General features: G+C 32.5%; 1 long non-coding RNA gene across 1 annotated transcript; it reads left to right on the top strand.

Moving 5' to 3' along the window:
• The first annotated feature begins 243 nt into the window (after window positions 1–243).
• On the top strand, window positions 244–16,977 carry LOC116583479. The gene is made up of 3 exons (XR_004282750.1): window positions 244–362; window positions 2,486–2,488; window positions 16,966–16,977. It is a non-coding gene; the product is annotated as an uncharacterized LOC116583479 (long non-coding RNA).
• The last annotated feature ends 5,414 nt before the right edge of the window (window positions 16,978–22,391 follow it).

The raw sequence follows: 22,391 nt of genomic DNA, 5'->3' as shown, positions 1-22,391 counted from the left end.
CCACCAGCAAGATTACCTCTCACTGGGGCACCTGGGTGGCTCAGTGGGTTAGGGCCTCTGCCTTCAGCTCGGGTCATGATCCCAGGATTCTGGAATCGAGCCCCGCATCGGGCTCTCTGCTCAGCAGGGAGCCTGCTTCTTCCTCTCTCTCTGTCTGCCTCTCTGCCCACTTGTGATCTGTCTGTCAAATAAATAAATTAAAAAAAAAAAAAAAAGATTACATCTCACTGATGTAACCTCAGATGATGGTTAGAATTTGTTAGCATTAAAGTTTTTAGTTCAGGTATGTACATTGTTTGTTAGACATAATGCTACTGCACACTTAATAGGTTACAGTATAGCATAAACATAACTTTTATATGGTGGAAACCAGAAAATTCCTTTAACTTGCTTTAATATTTGCTTTAGTAAGATGATCTAGAACCAAACCCTCAATTCTTCCAAGGTATGCCTGTATAAAGATCTAGGTTTTTTTGTTGTTGTTTTGGGGGTTTTTTCATTTGTTTGTTTGTTTGGTTGGTTTTTTGCAACATCATCTGGATGATGTATGACCCTTATTTCTTTCACCCAGTTATTGAATCTTTAATCCTAATGATTGCATTTTATACGTTTACTAGTCTTCTTAATACTCATCCCCTTTTTTTATTTTTTTTATTTTTTTATTTTTTTTTTTTAAAGATTTTATTTATTTACTTGACAGAGAGAGATCACAAGTAGGCAGAGAGGCAGACAGAGAGAGGAGGAAGCAGGCTCCCTGCAGAGCAGAGAGCCCAATGCGGGACTCGATCCCAGGACCCTGAGATCATGACCTGAGCCGAAGGCAGCGGCTTAACCCACTGAGCCACCCAGGCGCCCCTCATCCCCTTTTTTTAACCAACTTTGATAATTTCTTATTCTTTATTCATGTTTGTAATCTCCTCTTTTTTATCTTTACATAGTAGACATATCATTATTTTATATGGAGCATTTTATGGATCTAATAAATTAAGTTATTTGGTTATGATGCCTCATTTGGTTTTCTATTTGTTCATTTTGAAACTATGGATTGTGCTATGTCTATATCATCTATATATTCCAGGATATCTTTCCTTTAATAGTTAATTTTTACACTTTATACAAATCTGCTCCCATAACTGACTTCAACTAAAAGTAACCCAGTCTTCATATAAAAATGTGATTTTTAATTTATTTCCTTTGTTTTGTTAATTCACTAGGAATTTACCGTAGCATTGACGTTTTAACCTGGTGAAAATTTAGGTAATGTTATCTAGCTTCCATTATTGGAGATAGGTTCTCTTAATATTAACCTTGCTTTTTCAAAGTTAACATGCACATGTATATCTTAAAATAGAAACAAATTGCCATTATATGCAATTCCTTAAAAAAATAGATAAAAAAATAATTCAGTCCTATTCTTTGGCTTCATCAATGTGACTTCAATTTAGAGTAGAATTGTATGTACCCACATGCCTCTGAGCACTAAATGTGGTTAGCATGTGTAAAATTTAGCTACCTGAAAAAAAAATGCTTTATATAAAATCAAGGGCACTGACTAAAAAGTGATCTTCATGGTTCTATAAAATGTATCTCCTAAAAGCCTCTAAGATAACTAAAACAAGCAAAGAGAAGTAAAGAGGGGAAGATGATATCCTGTTAAACTCAATATGGGCATCTGAATCATAATATTAAGTACATTCTTTTTGAATAAAATCATTTGGATTTGTCAAATGCTTTGCCATCTCTGCCTCTAACTGATAACATTTAAATGTATTGTATACACTTATGCTTTCATTTTTCTTTAATAAATTGTAAGTAGATATTTTTGAATATGTGTATGTGTGTGTGTGTACATATATATGTTTATGTGTATATCTAGACATATTATATTAAATATATATCCTAAAATTGTATATATTCATTTTGAAGAATTGAATTTGGTAGAGGCTAAAACCAAAATTTGAACACAGGCATATATCTATATTTACATCTACATCCACATCTATATCTTTGTCTTGGTTCTTGCATGCACCAGTTTTTCTACTGTGGAAAAGTTGTTTTTCATTCTGAACCTTAGATTTTAGAACTTTCAATGAAAAGAATGAAAAATATTTACTACATACGGTTGTCGGTAAACTTAAAGAAGGCAATGAAATTAAATGTAGAGACACATATCAACACTAATGAATTAACGTAACGCTATAAAGATGCTACCTTTCAGGCAAACAGTGATAGATTGAGATGCTAAACAACAAGAATTTGACCCACTTAGTATTTAAGGACTATTATACTGTCACAGAATGAAGTAATGACAACATTGAAAAGCTTTGAATTTCCAGTCCCCTTTTATATTACTGACCCAAGATGACATTACTCAGGACATGTTTCTTGATGATTGCCATTTAGAAAGATAGGCTGTGCTTATTGGATGAATCATTCCTCTTTGAAGCACTAATATGCACTTCAATGTGCCGTTAGTTAATATCAGTATGTGTTAGAGCGCTAAGGTCTAGAAAAACATCCCACGGAAATCAAATAAAATCTACCTGATTTATGTGCCAGACAGTTAAATAAGACTCACAATGATTTTAGCAGCTTTACTGGTGCTCAGATTTACAGACAATTGAATTTCGACAGCAGAATCTTCCTGACAATAAAACTTAGTGATAAAGTGGGAAACATTGTTAGCGCTAAGAAGGAAATTGTTAAGAAGAAGAGAAACTGGTATTTGTTATGGCAGCTACAAAAAGATTCAGTGTGAATAAAGTTAAGTTAGTTATCTAGGGAGATAGAAAAAGAAACCTTAAGTAAATGTTTAGATTGACTTGAATCTTTCTGAAACAGAGGGTAAAAAATGACCTGGGGATATCACAGTAATTAATAGTCTGAAATTAAAAGTTCAGAATCTAGCAGGTATAATAAAGAAAAGTAAAATCCCAGGACACACATATTTCTTTAAAAAGGTAATTAAAAATCAAGTAGATAATAGACCTTGTTCACAGAGCACACCAGTACTAATCATTTTTTCAATATTGAACTGAATTGAAATATTGTTCCTATTTTTCCTCCTCATAAAACTAAAATATGAAAAGGTAGTGTTAAATAATTGTCAGAAATGTGTAGAATTTTTATTCAACACACATTGATGAGGACCCATTAAGAACTATTTCTGAGAATACTCTGTTGTGTGTGCTTAGTGTAAGTTAGCTTTTCAGTACAAAGATTTTGTTTGTTTTGATGTACATTATAAGAGCTTCCAACAAATACATTATTCTTCTAACAGTATAATGACCACATTTGAAGATTCAGATAAATTTTTCAAAATTTATTTGACTTGCACAAAATTTATTTGTTCTTGAGTATATTTCATGAAATTACCTTAACTAAGTAGTATGGTCTTTGCATTCTGTAGACTTGATTGATATTTTTCTGATAAAGTATACTCTTATTTTAATTTCAAGTTAAACAATTTCAGAAATCCAAGTTATAGTTCCCCTAAAATCATTACATACTTGTGATAGATACTTAATTTGGGGCTGAAAATATTTCTTAAAAACACATATTTGGTTCATCAAATATTTATTAAATATGTACTATATTACAAACACCAGGTAGTTGGACAGTGCACAGATGAAACAGATGTAGTTCCAGCTCTTTAAAGGATTACTTTGCATAGGTGACTGAAGAATAAATTAAGCATTTTCACTGGGAAAGAAAAACTGGTGGTAAAGCAGGGAGGGCACAATTTCTGATGCTGGCGTGACCTAAATTTTGAATTCTGAGTCTTTTGTGAAGCGGCAAGTTTTGTTGACTTCTTGAAAACTCTGAGCTTCACTTTCCTCTTTTGTAAACTACTGATCATGCCTGTGTTAGGATATTAATATCTGTAAAACTTGACATATAACAGACATCCAATAAATGCTTTTTATTGTTGTGTTTATGGTTGTTTTTCATTTTTTGTTTTCTTAGGGGGAGGGAGGGCCCTGGCTTATATAATTTCCATGACCTTTTTTGACATTTTTCATTAAAAGCTATTATAAAATTAAAACCACACTATAGAGTCTCTATCTAATTTTCTTCCCATTTGCATTTGACATAATCTTCTGGGCACTTTTATTATCTTGTATGAAACAGTTTTTATTAAATTAAAGGATTTTTATTAAATATTTGCCCAAGCCTCTCCCAGGACCTCCATACTGCTTACAAAGTATGGAATCAAAAAGAATGCACAGAAGAAACACTTAGAGGAAAGTGGCTGTCCATATTAGAAACAGCTTCAATGTACATGTTAGGAAGAATATAAGAAAACAACAGAAAGAAATTCTTAGAATCCATTTACAATGGGAAACTCTTTATGAAGTAAACTTCAAACTGAGCTTTGAATAGTAGAAGAAATATGGCTTCAGATGAAGCAGTACATATACAAAAATGAATATTATTGTAAGTGTTTTATGTTTTCAAATATGTAATTTCAATAATGTTTTCAAATATTATAGTGATTGTATGGTTTCTTTTTTGTATGATTGCTTTTAGGTACAAAATATATTTCTTGCCATGCTGTGTTTAAATCTAGGCATTTACTATCCAGTAATTAGATCCGAAGAGAAATTAAATTATAAATGCCGCTGTGATTACAGGTTAGAAGAGGATTAAATAAAATGACAGAATTACAATAAAATTTGGCTACTTGTCCAGTATTTCTTCGTGTATAGGTTCTATGTTTCATATATAAATATACCAGGATGTTTTATTAAATGCCGTATAAAATGTATGCTTCCTAACAAACTATAAATTTTTGTGTTTTTCCAAATCTTCCAAACTTTCAGTTGTCTCAGTATTTAGAGATCTATTCTGTTTGTCTTGTTTTTCTCCTATTTTCAAAATGAAGTCATAAAGGGATGGAAATATTCATGAAAATTGTAGTTACCCACAGTAATGAGTGTTTGGAGCAATTATGAACTGTTTTGAAAGGTGAAACTAGTTGTAATTCTCTACTAAACAGGCAGATTTAATTGAAGTTAAAAATGCTAAAACCACAGAATTTTAACACTTTATTTTCCATCTTTCAAAGAGTTAAGATTGTTTAAGGTCAATGGCAAACACTGAAATCCTAAGAAAATATATACACCTCGTAACCTCAGAAACAGTTGTGTAAGGATTCCATCTCAAGGAAACAAAACAGTAATTTAGAGTATAGATACAAAGAACAAGATGGGTTTTTTGCTCAATTTAGTATTTGACTTTTATCTTTAAGTTGAGTAATATGTGTAAATTTACAGGTTGTGTAACATTAAACTAAATTTCATTTTTTTAGTCATTATAGATTTAAATTACTGTTTTCCAAAAGAACTGCCAAAGATCAACAAAAGAATAAACTCAGACAGTTTTGAAAAACAGATCACACAATTAAAAAAAAAAAAATCTGAAGAAAGCACCTATTGGTTTAATAATATTTTGTACATAATTTTGCAAATTAGTTTTATGTCAATTTATAAATAAAAGCAATAAGTCTGTGTTTGCTCCATTCCACAAAAATGATTTAGAGTCATATTATTTGAGTTCTTCATGATAAATATTATAGGTAAGTAACTGGATTTGACTCCTTTGGTCTTTTTTTATCCGACCTGTATTATGTACCTCTAAAAAGTAGAGCTCAGTTCAAGTAAAGAAAAAAACTGAATCCAATATGAAATTGCTCAACTATCTCACTATACTTTTTTTTAATCAAAACCTTCAAATTACAAAAAGAATAATTACCCTGATATTTTAATTTTTCCAATTGTCCATCTTAGTCATAAGAAACACCAGCATTTTCCCCAGTGAAATTATTGCTAGATTAAAATTCGCTAAGGAGAAATCTGTCTGGTCATATTAAAGTAACTGTGCACAGTTATTTGAAAAAAAAATTCTATTGGAATGCAGATGATTACACTGACAGAGAAATATTTGCACTATTTTGAGTGTTTGTAAATTTTTAAATTTTGATAAATAGTGGTTAAAGGACAACATCTTTAGAACACGTAAATTAAAACAATCAATTGTTTTAGATGTCACAGATATTAAAAATATCCCTCCTCTGTTTAAATATAGAACTTGACATTTATTCAACCAATATATTTGACAAGATTGATTAAACATAAGCTGACACCATTTAGGCATAAATCCATGACATATATATCTGACTCTATGTGTGTGTGTGTGTGTGTGTGTGTGTGTGTGTGTGTGTCTGGAGAGAGCACCAATGAGAAATATAAGTGGAGTGCATTTAACAATTCATGTTTAACAATTCATGAAACAAAAACTGCTTTAAATATATATTAATGAGATTGTTTTTTCACTGTAATAAAGGTGTAATAAAAAATGAATGTAAAACAGTTTAGAAAGAAAGTACCATAATCCCTTTTTCTTTTCTTTTTAGTTCTGGTTAAACTAGTTTGAGTCCAGGTAGGATCAGCATATTCTAAGATAGCAATATAGCAACCAAGCATGAGATTTGCATCTCCACTTAGATTTCTCATTCTTGAACCTCTTTTTGCCTTATCAGTACAGCTACCAAAGGGCTTAGCAAATGCTGCTGGAGTGGAATCTTTCACTGCATTTCATACTGAAAATTTAATTGTTCATGTCCATTTCCAGCAGCAAGCCATGTCTGCAGACTTGTGATAAATCCAAGCAAAGAACAGGACAGACTTGAGGATATATGCAAATAAAATATTAACCTACATCTGCAAGAGTTAATGTAGCAAATTCTATTATAGATATTATGTACATAATATTTTCATTTATTTTCATTTATGGTTTACACTGAATGGCTTCATCGAACTGAAAAATATTTCACCTGCATTTCAAGTAATATAGGTCACTTTAAACATGCCTAATATTGCATGCTATATGCAAAATTATTTCTGTCATTTAGATCAAAGGCATATATTTGCTACATGTCCATGCCTGCTTTTCAGATACATTGCTGTTCTTTCTTCCCTCTACAAATGTAAACTTAATGCTTATAATCCTTCAGAATATAAAAAATAACAAAACTAAATTGTACAAATGATCTTATTTTCCCAAAAACAATCATTTTATCTTTGTGCAATTGCATTGTTACTTGCTTACTCATGCTGTGCTTTATTTTAAGAAAGCAATATATTGCATTATATTATATTATATTATATTATATTATATATTATTATACATTATTAGGTTATCCATATAAATGGATAACAATTTAAAAAAACAAAAATAAACATGCGTTGGAGGGGATGTCGAGAAAGGGGAACCCTCTTACACTGTTAGTGGGAATGCAAGTTGGTGCCGCCTCTTTGGAGAACAGTGTGGAGATTCCTTAAGAAATTAAAAATAGAGCTTCCCTATGACCCTGCAATTACACTCCTGGGTATTTACCCCAAATATATAGATGTAGTGAAAAGAAGGGCCATCTGTACCCCAATGTTTATAGCAGCAATGGCCACGGTCACCAAACTGTGGAAAGAACCAAGATGCCCTTCAATGGACGAATGGATAAGGAAAATGTGGTCCACATACACTATGGAGTATTATGCCTCCATCAGAAAGGATGAATACCCAATTTTTGTAGCAACATGGACGGGACTGGAAGAGATTATGCTGAGTGAAATAAGTCAAGCAGAGTCAATTATCCTATGGTTTCACTTATTTTGAGCATAACAAATAGCATGGAGGACATGGGGAGTTAGAGTGGAGAAGGGAGTTGGGGGAAATTGGAAGGGGAGGTGAATCATGACAGACTATGGACTCTGAAGAACAATCTGAGGCGGGGGGTGGGAGATTGGGGTATCAGGTGGTGGGTATTATGGAGGGCACAAATAGCATGGAGCACTGGATGTGGTAAAAAAAAATAATGAATACTGTTATGCTGAAAATTTAAAGAAATTTTAAAAATAAACAATTTTAAAAAAGGAAAAAAAAATCTAAATTGACCAGATGAAACTATATCATTTTTAAATGTTATGAGAAAAATTTGATCTCTGAATAGTATATCTTAAAGGAAACATAAACTATAATAAAAACTATTAGGAAAAATATATGGAGAGTAGATATGTTATAACTAACTCCAGTAAATTATTCATTTTTAAGTATATGCTAAGTTAATTAAAAAAACTTGATTCTTTTGGTTATAAAGCAGAAATGATGAAAGAAAATAAAAAGAGAAACAGTAGAAAAAAAGCAATAAAACAATTGGATTCTCTTTAGAAAAGCAGTAGAGAATATATTTAAGATAAAATGAAATACCAAGTTTCATTTTAATTGTCTTAAGTAACACTTGAAAGTGTTTTTAAGCATAAAAGTTTCTATAGTTTCTTCTACATTATTAAATACTTGGAAACATATAGGATTTTTACCCCTTTGGAAAGTTAGTGCTGCCTTTTTGATAACAGGAAATTAGCGAAGACTTCTTCTACTTAATATATTTGAACTTAATATATTTGAAAATATATTTGAACTAAGAATACATTTACTAGTTTAGTTATAACTGTTTGTTTTGCTGGCAATTTTTAAAACATTTTTTCTAAACATGAGTTTCATCCACATCAGTGACAATTTTTCTTAGTTTTCTAAGGTTTTGTTTTGAGGCTATGTTCATTATGCTACCACCACCTACGGTCTATCTTGGGTCACAATTACTCTTTACACCTGTGAAGACTGGAAAGTGTATAGAAAGAAGTATTGCCTTTATTTATCCCTTATGGATATTACTTTTGAAGTTATCCATGGATGTGGTTGTTCTACTAGTTAAAAATTTGTAAGATTGGGGCGCCTGGGTGGCTCAGTGGGTTAAGCCGCTGCCTTCGGCTCAGGTCATGATCTCAGGGTCCTGGGATCGAGTCCCGCATGGGGCTCTCTGCTCAGCAGGGAGCCTGCTTCCCTCTCTCTCTCTCTGCCTGCCACTCCGTCTACTTGTGGTTTCTCTCTGTCAAATAAATAAATAAAATCTTAAAAAAAAAAATTGTTTAAAAATTTGTAAGATTACATCTTACAAAGAGTAGCTCTTCTGGAATCATGAATTAGAAATAAATTTCTCCTTAGCCATTTTTTCATATTGATAGATAATATTGATAAGAAGGCCGATAAAGTTTCAATGGAGATGAAAGGTACTGTGTATATTTTGAGGCACAAATAAATTAGTTTGGTTAAATAGTGTAATGTTTGAGAAGAGCCTAGATTGATCATATGGGAGCAGAATGGCAAAATGTTTTGGGTTTCAAAAAATTGGGTTTGCAGACTGTCTTTGAAACTTACTTTATGGCATGGGGTAAGTTAATCAGCCTCCCTGCATGTCAATTTCCTAAACTCTAAGACTGATAAGATTTATGCATTGAAAATTGTAATGAGTTTTGGAGTGATGTATATGATACATGGTCCATACTCAACTAACATGACTCAACCAGTATTAAATTCACATATTAGATTAGATGGCTGACATGAACCTTACATGACAACTCAAAATTAATTAGATTTTCTTCTTCATTGAAACTCACCATTTCTTTTTATAGTAATACTGTTTCATATTTGCTGAAGTTAAGATAAACACTTCCAGTATGGTAGAAAGATGAAAACCATATAGATTATAGTACTATGTGCAAAGGACATAATAAAAATAAATACTGATAAGTGATAAAGATTTCTGATAATAATTCTCAACAAGCACTTTTGTGTTGGGAACTCTTAGAGTTGCCCATTCCACCCCCCCCCATAAAAAGAGAAGAAAACATAATTAAGTACAAAGAATATATTTCTTACATTCTCCACAATTTTTATGTTGTAGAAATTAAGAGTGAAACATAATGACAGGAGTACAAAACCCACATTATGGAATTTATATAATTCAGTCCAAATATCCATCTCATCCATCTGACCTTAAAGATGAGAACAAAATAATCACAAAGATGCAGAGATCAATAATACAGCAGAGAGAATGGCATTTTCAAAAGACTGAAGACTAGAGAGAGCATTAATAGTTCAGCATCTTTTGGATACAGGATATAGGATATAGGACTAATAGTAAGAGAGAGGATTATAGATATAAGTTGGGGCACATGGATGGCTCAGTTGTTGATCATCTGCCTTTGGCTCAGGTCATGATCTCAAAGTCGTGGGATCCCGCCCCAGATGGGGTTCCCTGCTCAGCAGGATGCCTGCTTCCTCTTGCACTCCCCTTGCTTGTGTTCCCTCTCTCACTGTGTGTCTCTCTCTCTGTCAAATAAATAAATAAAATCTCAAAAAAAAAAAAAGAAGAAGATACCAGATGATTTGTATATCATCCATTTAATGAAATCAGACTATTAGTGTTTGATTCCAGAAAAATCACTCTGAACTTCAGTGTAGAAAATGGAATAAAGGGGTGCCTGCATGGCTCACTCAAGTGTCTGCCGTCAGTTCAGGTCATGATTCCAGGGTCAGATGGGAGACCCACATAGAGCTCCATGTTTGGCAGCCTGCTGGGAGGCTGCCTGTTTGGGAGCCTCCTTCTCCCTGTCCCTCTGCCTGCTGCTCAGCCCCTGCTTGTGTGCTATCTTGCTCGCTCTTATTCACTTTCCCTAACAAATAAATAAAATCTTTAAAAAAAATGAAAAAAATGGAATAAAATCAGATGTAAGGATACCACTTCAAAGGCAGTCTTAGTAAACTAAGAGATGATAGAGGACCCAAAATATGGGTTACTTAGGGGTGAAATTGACTAAACTTGATCATTCTGATGAAAGAAAAGGAAAGACACTCGTCTATGGACTACTGTCTTTCACTAGTCATGATAGCCCAGGACCCATAACAAACATCTTAGGTGGAAACATCTTGGTAGAAATTAGCAGCGGTTTTAATGTTCAGATAAGAATTTAGTTTTGTTTACTTCATATAGTTTTTAATATTTTGTAACATATAGACCACTTCTTTGTTCAATTGCAATGATTATCCAGTCTTGTTAATTAAATAATTTTAAAATATTTTGAAAAATATCTATAAAATATTATTTCCTTCTATAATATTTATTTTTATATTGCCAACATATCTCTATTTCACTCCTAAATCAGCTTAGAATTCTTTAATAATATCTTTTCTTTCCCTTTACACCCATCATGCAATTCTCAAAGTTGATACACTCTTACATAAAAGATCAGGTTTTCAAGGAACAGTGTAATTACAGTTGTCCACTAAAGTACATCATATATTTGGGTAATGATATATTTTATGAAGTAATTTTTTTCAATAGTTTTATTTTTTTTAGTTCAACAGACAGCCATGAAATTTCATTATAGCATTTCAGTATAGAGGCTGGGAGATTATATATGTGTGCGTGTGTGTGTGTGTGTGTGTGTGTGTGTGTGTGTTGTTTTCTATTTTTTTATTTTACTCTACAGATTAGACAATAACTTACTATTGACCAGATTTTCAGAGAAGGATTACATTATTAACAATTGTGAAATGTAATTCTTATTTTTAAGCCACAGTTTGCAAATACTTACTTTCTGAACTAGACTCCTGCAGCTCTGAATTCCATTAAAGAATGCAATTGGAAGTTTCATAATTTTCTCTCCAGGGGATTATTAAATTGTGTTTATTATCATTACCATAATACATATCAATTAAAAATCTATGCCTCTAAAAAAAAATCTATGCCTCTATAAAAAGCTATTGAAAAATCATAGACCTTTTACATATAAAAAAGGAAAATATATTTTGACATATTAAGCTTCTAATGTATGGATAAGAACTACACAGTAATTATAGAGGAACAGTTTAAAACTGACCTGTGCAAGCAAATAAAGCACTACTAAACACTGACTAAAAAAGCATCACACAGAATCTTTGTTCATTTATTTCTTCATTAAATGGCTTTGTTTTACTTTTATTGAATAATAAATTTTTACTAACGCCCATACTTATCTGATGTAGAAGTCCTCACTCTCATGATCTACATTTCTCACAATAAGGCAGAAAATCTAATATTATTGGATCTAATCAGCCAAAATATAAAGCTCCCAAAGGGAGGTTTTCTCCTTCATTATCTAATTCTGCAAGCCTTTCTCAGCATTCAGCTCAGTCATTTCCGATCCTGAGTGAGCACAACATCTGTGAACTTGATAAGTCTTCTTAATGATGCCAAATCTGTGGCAAATGACCCACACATTTCAAATAATATTCACATACGCTAAGAATAAAAGTAATTTATCCTTTTGTCCGGAACAGGTGCTTCTGGAATGACTTTCAGTAAGTCATGCTTCAGTTTGATTCCCACAGCTGTGAGACTATGTCCCGAGCAGGTGACAGATTGCTTATCCACTAAATTAACATTTGTCACTTTAAATAATGCAAACATGTTTCCAGTACCTCCATATCATTACCTTTATGTCATTTGGAATGTTCATTATACAAATATGCCATCCTAGCTTTACCTTGAAATCTACTGAAGCCACCCTTTGTAACACGGAAGCTATTGAAACAAAACTAAAGAACAATCTGTGTAATTCTAAAAATCTATTTCCATTCCAGCAATGTAAAATGGCAGATGAGAAGTGTATTGCTAATTTTTTTGTTTGGTTTTGTTTTGTAACTTGGTACACTCACAAGGTCGTATTTACTTGGTTTCAGCTCCTTGTTGGGATCTAGGAACATCAGTGATGCTTTACGTTTCACTTTCATTTCACTTTGAACATCCCAATCATTCCCTGCCTCATTTCTCTGATATATCTTGATTTTCCTAGCTGAGACAAAACAATAGTGGTCTAATATTTAGAAAATAGTGGTTGGCTTATTGGGTTAAGCCTCTGCCTTGGGCACAGGTCATGGTTTCAGGGTCCTGGGATCATGCACTGCATCAGGATCTCTGCTCAGCAGGGAGCCTGCTTCCCTCTCTCTTTCTGACTGCCTCTATGCCTACTTGTGATCTCTCTCTCTCTGTGTCAAATAAATTAATAAAATCTTTTTAAAAAAAGAAAAAGTGATATTAAAGGAAAGGTTTAATATACATCTATAATAGATCAAGTTTATATGATTCAATATAGCATTCACCAGACAACCCCAGTTTTTTGTTTTGTTTTGTTTTCTATTATTAACCCACTGTGAAAGTTTCAACATTCTGTCTTTCTCTTCTGCAAGAGAACCAGTCAGTGGTATTCTTTTATGTACACAGCCCTTACTGTTCTCAAACTGGTGGACAGCGCCTTATTCTGAGCAACTATGAAAACTGGCAAGTTGCACTCACAGGGTTTAAAGTGCTAGAAGGCTGGAAGTGTTGAGGAACTAAATTCCCACTCCCTTGCCCTAATTCCCCTTCCTCAACTGTTGTCATCAAACTATGACTGATGGGCATTGGTAAGTAAATGTCCCTAGTTCTCATCCCTAAGGTGAATAAGTGTTATTCACACATCACTGATGTGCTGAGTTCCTCCATTTGCCCACAGCAATGGACTGATCACTGATATGCCCTAGATATTCCTTTCTCTTCATTCTTGACATCACCCCACCTGGACCTGTTATTCTTAGAACCACTAACAAAGTAATTGTCAGTCAGATTCTTGTTTCAGGGCTGGTCTCTGGGGAAACCCACATTAAGACACCCTGAATTTTCTTAAGGGAAAGTAGTGAATTTTATCTAGAACATCCATTTTGTGAGCTTCTCTTTATTCATCATCAAATTAAATGAACAGAAAAATTTGCTTGGTACACACACATATTAACATCAGTTAAGAATCTCAGATTTCTGGAAAAAAATAGTTTATCCATATGTAACCAGATTTTTCTAACAACAAGATCAAATTACTTTAGATATTCCTCAACTTGATTCATTCTTTTATTTTATGCATTTTAGTAATGTGATTTTTGTTGTTTTTATGTGTCTTCCAAGCCCACTACAAATTAGATGTTTCAAATTAAAATTCAAGAGAGAATTTATCCATAAAGAAAAGACAGAAAAATTCAAATTAAAAATAAAAAAAGAAACAGAAGTTTCAAAACACAAATAATTTTATAGCTCTATCATCTAGAACAAGCCTGGATATATTTTTGTCAGACTATAATTATATAAGATAATGTTAATATTTTGAATATAATATCAAGAAAATTTTCAGAACTATTTATTTTTTTGATAATTATTTTGTAAAAAATGAAAATGTCTAACATATTTTTAAATGGTTAAAATATGTTTTGTTCCAACAGCATATCCTGAAAAGTTATATAGCAGAATTCATTTTTAAAACTTAGAATAGGGGTGGGGGGATTGGGTAACTGGATGATGGGCATTAAGGAGGACATGTGATATATTGAGCACTAGGTGTTATATACAACAGATGAATCACTGAACTCTACCTCTGAAACTAATAATACACTATATGTTAATTATTTGAATGTAAATAAAATAAAATTTAAAATTTCAGAATACTAGTGTTAATTCTAGGAAAGAATAACATAAAGTGAAATTTTGACAACTGGACCTTCTGAAGTGAATTTGTCCTTTATTCATTTATAGAAGAAGATGAGTAAGGCAAACTATATATTGGTTATACTTCTTTAGAAAATAGACGTTTCTAAAGTCTTAAAACACCATAATGAGAAAGCATGTTTTGCCTAAAAACCAATTTTCCCTAATTTATATAACAGGTTACTATTTTTACTAAGATCTTAAAAGTTTATAATGAAATAAATAGGGTTTTTACAACTCTCACTTAAAATAATAATAACAATATATAAAGATACAAGATAAGGGGCACTTGAATGGGTCACTTGGTTAAGCGTCCAACTCTTGGTTTCTGTTCAGGTCGTGATCTCAGAGTCCTGAGACTGAGCCCCATGTTGGGTTCCATGCTGAGTGGGGAGTCTCCTTGAGATTTTCTCCCTCTCTCTCCTACTGCTCCTTCCCTTGCTCTCCCTCTCTTTCTCAGATAGATAACCAAATCTTTTTTAAAAAATAAAGAAACAGTTTGAAGTAAAATAAGTATTTAGCTATAAACAAATACAAACCAAACCAAAAAACAAGGATAATGTGCATATGAAACATATTTTTATTTTTTCTTACTTATTAATTTATATACCTGACAGATCAATCTGGCAGCAGTATTTAAAATCCAATTATGGAAAAATGCTGTTAATTGAGTATTACATACATTGAGACCTAGATCTACCACTATTGCCAGGAAAAATTAAATTAGCTTAGTATAGATAGTTGTCCCTTTTTATGCTCAATATTTATATTTTAATAATAAACATACATTATTTATCTTCCATTTGATGTCTTTTAATATAATTCAGTGACTAAATTCTTTTGCAAATCCTGTAGGTTTTTTCCATACATCTGGGAAATCATGTACCATAGTTTCTAAATCCCTATATTGACTTTGGAGCAATACCATTCTAATTATCCTCAGAATTTTGTATTATTTTCCCTAAAATAGAAACATCACAAAAGGATACAATCTTTTAGCTCTTTGTTACAAACACATTTTGTAATTAAAAAATGACTGTATATTTATACATATAGCTTTCAAAGTTTACATATTTCAGCTTTCGTTGAAATTAGGTGCATTTTTGAACCAACTTTAAGTTAGTTTATACATTTTAATTTCTGATACTGTTCACATGAAAATGCGATCACTTTTATTGCCATATATTTCTTAAAGATATTTATTTATTTATTTGAGAGAGAAATAAATTATTCAAATTTATTTATTTGAGACAGTGAAAAGAGAGAAGCAGACTGGCCACTGAGCTGAGAGCTGTATGTGGGGCTGGATCCCAGGACCCTGAGATCATGACCTGAGCTAAAGGCAGATGCTTAACCAACTAAGCCACCCAGGCACCCCATCATTTCTCATGTATCTTTAACATAGCATACTTTATTCAAGCTATTTGATTGTTTCATTACCCTCTGAGAAACAGTGTAACTTAGCTCACTATGTCAGTGGACAAATTACTTGAATGGAACTTCTGGAGAATGAAAACTTTTGTTCTACAACCTCCTTAGTTTCCCCTACTGCTGTGGTTCTGAGGGTTGGTGCCCAGATTTCAGTTAGTCTCTTTGAATCTGAACACCTTTATCCACTGTTTGTTCCTTCATTTGTCACTTGGACTTCTTCTTCTTCATCTCTACCCTTTAAAATTAGTGGACACTTCTAAGTAGTGGGTTCCTCTTAATCCATTGAAAAAGACCCAAAGCTTTATGTTATGTACATGTTTTATGGCCATATTGAACTATAAACTCCAACTAGCAGAAACTATGTCTAATCCTAACCTGGTATTCCCCATTGTTCAGAGGATTAGTATTTTTTATTGTTCTTGGCATAATACTTTGCAGAGACAAGCAAGTAATATATACAATTAATATGTATGCATTAATGGGCTTAATTGCTTGGTTGGTAATTATGCTACAGATAAGAAGTTGCTTCCTTTTAAGCTCTTTGAAAACAATACAAATACATTAACTGTTCAAATTTGAAAATTGTTTTAAAAACATTCCAAATAATGGTAGGCACAATTTTTATCTCTTTCATTGAATGTTACTAGAAATAAACCTAGAATTAAGACTGCAATATAGCTGTTTACTCTTTCTTCTGATTTTTCTTATAGAAATTATGCATAGATACATAGCAATACTGCTTCATCTGATTCAAAGGCTTTAGGGAACCAGGTTTTGTTAAGATCCTTTTTTCCCCTCAGGGTTTGTTTTTGTTGTTGTTGTTTTCCAAAATCAGCAGAAACAAATCAGTGTAATACACATAATAAGAAACAAGTTTCATAAAGTTCTGATCCTTCAAATACAAAAACTGGGAAGGAAAATTGTCTCTGTATCCTTCAGTAAAATTATCTCTTTTAGTAGCTTGCAAGTAATTTAAGAAATATATGCTCCACTAGTAGTATGGTAGAGCTGGCTGCTGGGGATAAGGTACATAATTTAAAATTTGCTAATGCTTCAATCATTTTAAAAAAATTACTCAGTCTTCAGAGACTAGAAAGCCCAGAAGGGATTGTTTATCCCAATTATGTAATATTTTAATTAAGCAAGAATAATAAGAAAAAGTAAACTCTGTTTTATTTTCCATTCCAATTGAACTCAGATTTTAGTATATGCAAGTCTCAGGAGCCTGTATTAAGAATTCCTAGGAACTACTCTACTCCTACACATTGAAAAGTCTCTGTATGTAAGGGACCAGGAATATCCATTTTGAGAAGTACTTTAGGCAATTCTGAGCCAGCAAAGCTTCATACCAACCTTCATACCTTTTACTGAAGTTTACTCAGAATAAGACAGTCATGGTTCAGGGCATAGAGTAAATATACAATAAACACTTGATGGATGGTGTTCTAAATATCATAGACCTGAAAATTAGTCTAAGACTATAACTTTGTCCACATCAGTTTAAAAAATACAATGTCATTTTTGTTAACCACTAAAAAGGGATAATACTTGGGGCACCTGGGTGGCTCAGTGGGTTAAGCCTCTGCCTTCAGCTCAGGTCATGATCTCAAGGTCCTGGAATCAAGCCCCACATTGGGCTCTCTCTTCAGCAGGGAGTGTGCTTCCCCCCTCTCTGCCTGCCTCTCTCCCTACTTGTGATTGCTGTCTGTCAAATAAATTTAAAAAATCTTTTAAAAAAGGGATGATACCTGTTCTTATGGAAATGCTATTTAATGAATGCTAACTTCACAACATAAATGGTACATATACTGATTTCATGTGACAACTATGTTAACTAAAAGAATGACAGCTTTTTTCCTAACTTTTTTCCATCCATTATCCATAACCATTATTCTCAGAGTAGTTTGGGCAAAATTCATGCTGTTCAGTTATCATTATCATTAGCTATTGATTTAGCATTTCTTCTAAATAGTCTCTTAAGATAGGGCCCCAAATCTGTGAATGACAGTGAGCAATACTTTATCAAAATGATAATGTTGGCCAATATAATAAATACATAGACAAAATTTTAAAAACTTGATTATTGCTAATTTATTCTGTGTCTTACTCTTACAGGTTCACATTTTTCTAATCATGGGTAATTACATATAGATATATACAGAGAGAAAAAGTTATTTTTAATGTTCATTTTATGCTTTCTTAGAATGTATGTAAAATCTCAAGTTTATCATATTGCTTATTTTTTAAAGACTTATTTATTTATTTGAGAGAAAGATAGAGAGCAGAAAGGAAGGGCAGAGGTAGAGGGAGAGAGAGAAAGCCAAGCAGACTCTGTGTGGAGGTTGACATGGGGCTACATCTCAGGACCCTGAGATCACGACCTGAACCAAAACCAAGAGTGGGTCACTCAACCAACTGTACCACCCAGGTGCTCCGTATTGCTTATTTTAATTTTTTCTGTTTTCCACTATATAAAATATTTGTTAGAATAAATGAACAAAAAACATCCATATGTATGTATTTTCTTTTGCTTGTTTTGTGGGTTTTTTGTTCTTGTTTTTGTTTTTGGTCTTCCAAGTAAATAATTTGTGACCTTGGATACATCTCCTCATTCTTTGAACTGAAAAATTCTTACATCTGAACAAGGACAAATTGCTTTGAACTAATTATCTTCAAAACCCTCTCAAATGCCATTTGGTAAAATAATACCAGGATGTTGGGATTGTGAAATATCCATAAAATTAGTTATTTGTGCATTCATTTACCCAACCAGCAGCTCCCAAATGACAGATTTTACATATCAAGAGTGGGTGATTGACAGCTAAACCAAATAGCAAAGAATGTGTAGAGATCTTAATTGTTTTGCATTATTACACTGATAATCAGATAAAAACAAACAAACAAAAAAGCATTACTCTATTCTAAAACTAAACAAGTTACCAAATTCAAAATTTCTTTGGAATTTCTCATTCATTCACTCAAAATATACTTGTAAAGTTCTCTTTTTATACCATGTTCTACAAGAAGCTATAAAGATACACAAATAAGGAGCTCAAGCCTAATGAAGACAATATACATGTAAATATCAACATGCATTTTAGCATGCAAAACTAATAAATACTTCTCTGACACTCTAATTTTTTAATATGATTGTAATTATATTTTTTGTGACTATTTATGTTCTCGGTTATGGATACAAAGACCTAAATGTTTAAGCATCTAGTTGGGGCCACCCCATACATACTCACTCATTCACATGTTATCCTTTTATTTATTTATTTTTTTAAGATTTTATTTATTTGACAGTGACAGAGTACAAGCAGGCAGAGAGGCAGACACAGAGAGAGGGGGACGCAGGCTCCCCGCTGAGCAGAGAGCCCGATGTGGGGCTGATCTTGGGACCCTGAGATTATGACCTGAGCCAAAGGCAGAGGCCCAAACCTCTGAGCCACCCAGGTGCCCCATTCACAAGTTATCCTTTAAAAAATAATGAAATGAAAGTCTAGAAGGGTAAATATTTTGATTGACTAATTTGTGTAAGGCATGAATTAGGTAGTTTATATAAATTATATTTGATCATAATCAATTTAGTGAATACGGGAATATTAGTAAATATTTTTAAAGATTAAATATAGTAAACATTTTAATATTTTATATATTTTAAAATGAGAAAAGTGAGCAGAGAGACTAAGTAACTTCTGCAGTAATTAGCACAATCAGCTCAAACCTACGTCCATCTGATTGATCATTAATGTTGTGCTCTTCATTATTTTTCACTTGTTTACTAGGTGCATGTTAGAATAAAAAGAGAATGCAAGGGGCACCTGAGTGGCTCTGCTGGTTAAGCTCCTGCCTTTGGCTCAGGTCATGATCCCAGGGTCCTAGGATCAAGCTCCACATTGGGCTCCCTGCTCAGTGGGGACCCTGCTTCCCCCTCTCTCTTTGCTGCTCCCCCTGTTGTGTACGCTCTCTCTCTCTCTCTGTCAAATAAATATATAAAATCTTTAAAAGAAGGGAGAGAGAGAGCAAGATAACATATGATGCAGTAAAAGTTTCTGCAGGATTTGATGGTGTTTTTCACATAAGATTTGAAAAAGTTGTAAAAGATGTGGAAGTGATAGGATATGAGTCAAAATTTGAAAGATAGATGTGGTTTGAAATATGAATTAATGTTGCGTATATGAAACATAGTGAAGCTATGGCACACTTTGAGGCTTGAGCATAATTATTAAAGCAGATATTTTCCATAGAGAGGCATTTATCAAATATGAAAAAATAAACATTTGGGTAATAATGGATAGATCAGTCTTCCAAAACATTGAATTTTAAACTATTGTGTGCATAAGATATATGGAGTAAGTGTTAAAAATGCAAATCCTCAGTCTTTCCAGAGTCCAACTCATTAGCATCTCTGGGAGTGAGACCCTGAAATGATTATTTGATTAAACTAGACAATTTTGATGCATGTGCTTGAAGCTATACTTTGAGAAACATCAGCTTGTAAGGAGTGATAATATATTCCCATAGTGAGAGAAGACAGAGGTAGAAGAGATAAAGTCATTGATTTTGAACACAAATTTTAGGGATAGAAAGTCTTTAAATCCTTATTTAAAATACAATAGGATTTGCAAGGCAATCTATTCTAAATGCTAATTTAAGTTAATCATATACCTCTCTATATGACTTTGGTGAACACTAACAAAAAAACAAAAACAAAAACAAAAAAACAGGACTTTTTATCGCTTTCCAAAGATGTGAAATCTATAATAATAATAATAGCAGATAACATTTAATTAGCCCTTAGTATGTGTCAAACAATCTTCAGAGTGTTTTGTAGGAAAATTATTTAAGACCATGGTAATCCAATGAGTCATATGTTATCACTGTCTCCATTTTACAGGATAGATAGTTGAGAGTAAGAGGCTGGATGACTTGCTCCAAAACTAATCAAAGTGACACCACTGAATACGAAGCCTACAATCTTAATCAATATGATGTACCAAAATGATGATTTCAACTATTTTTATTGCAAGTACTCAAATTAATGTGTAGTGAAACTTTTCAGTTAATTTATTTATTTTTTATTCAGTAAATACTTTCCAAATATTTATAGCATTTCACCTAAATCACTAGAAAAGTTTTAAAGATTATTTTTGAGTGTAAAATGTCACTATAGAAATCATTTTAGATATATTTGACATAAATCTTTGCCATTTACTTTGCTCCCATCCATCTTTGTCTTCGATGTATAGAAATATGTCCACAAATAATGGAAAAATAAATGTAAATTCACTTAAATGAGTGGAAAAACCCATAACCAGTCAACTGTCAAGTGAATTAGAAGAACCAAATGAGTAATGACTGAATATATATAATTCTGCTGATGGTGTGGATTTAAAGATACATATGTGACATTTGTCCCACAAAGAAAGACAGAGACAAGTGAACGGTTTTAAACACATTAAATATATCTTTGGGGAATTTATGAAAAACTTTTCTTAAAATAGGTTAATTGAATGAGTGTATTTACACCTTTACAAAGCACCCACCACAGAAAGACCAACTCAATATGGAAATAACAAGTCCTTGACTACTTAAACTAAAGCTTTTCTTCTAAAATGTAAGAGCAAATGCAGAACCTGAAATGTATACATGCATCCCCCCAAATAAAAATATAAACAAAACAAAAATATACATCATAAGTAAAAAAAGCTTAAAGTAGAAATCACTTCTCATATGAATTTTTAAAACTTTAAAATACATATTAATTAGAGTGTTTAAGGCCAACCATCAAAAGTTGTAGATGCACTTTTTCTATTAAATCAGTGGAAAGTTTCTGAAATATTGGTCAAAAATAATTATACATTTGAGAGATGATATGTTCAATAAAATGGAGTTTGGCGATGAAATTGTGCTGTTTGGAAAGATTCCATATGTGCAACTTACTATTCTAAGCATCATCTCTTTTCTACTTCAAGGTTGTTTTACATAAAGGGGACCCTTAGAATGTGCCTTTATAGTTCTTAGCACTAAATGTGGTAATTCAGGTAAAAGAGTTCTAGATTATGGTAAGATCTTCACAATAATTCAGATATTTATATCACCTTCACTATTATCTCTGAAAAAAAAACATAATATATAATTGACAATAAACAAATCTTTATCTTAATGTTCATATCAATTAAAGGAAGAAATCATTTATAATGTGAGGGCATTTAAAAATTTTTTTTTAAAAAGGAAAAAAAAACCTTCTGGAACATAAACAAAACTCGATGAGCTTGGAGTCAGCAAGAAGTTAGTTAAATATACTACAAAGCACAAAACAAAAAAGAACATTTTGAAAAGTTAAGCTTCATCAAAATTAAACACTTCTGCTCTTCACAGGTCACCCCTGGAAAATGAAAAGGCAAGTCACAGACTAGGTGAAAATATTCACTGCATGCTTATCTGATAAAGGACTTGCATTGGGAACCCTTACAAGTCAATAATATAAGTACAAATAAACTCACTGTGG

The sequence above is a fragment of the Mustela erminea genome, chromosome 2 (genome assembly GCF_009829155.1).
Source record: "Mustela erminea isolate mMusErm1 chromosome 2, mMusErm1.Pri, whole genome shotgun sequence".
Taxonomy (NCBI): domain Eukaryota; kingdom Metazoa; phylum Chordata; class Mammalia; order Carnivora; family Mustelidae; genus Mustela; species Mustela erminea.
This window is presented reverse-complemented; position numbering and strand designations above follow the sequence as displayed.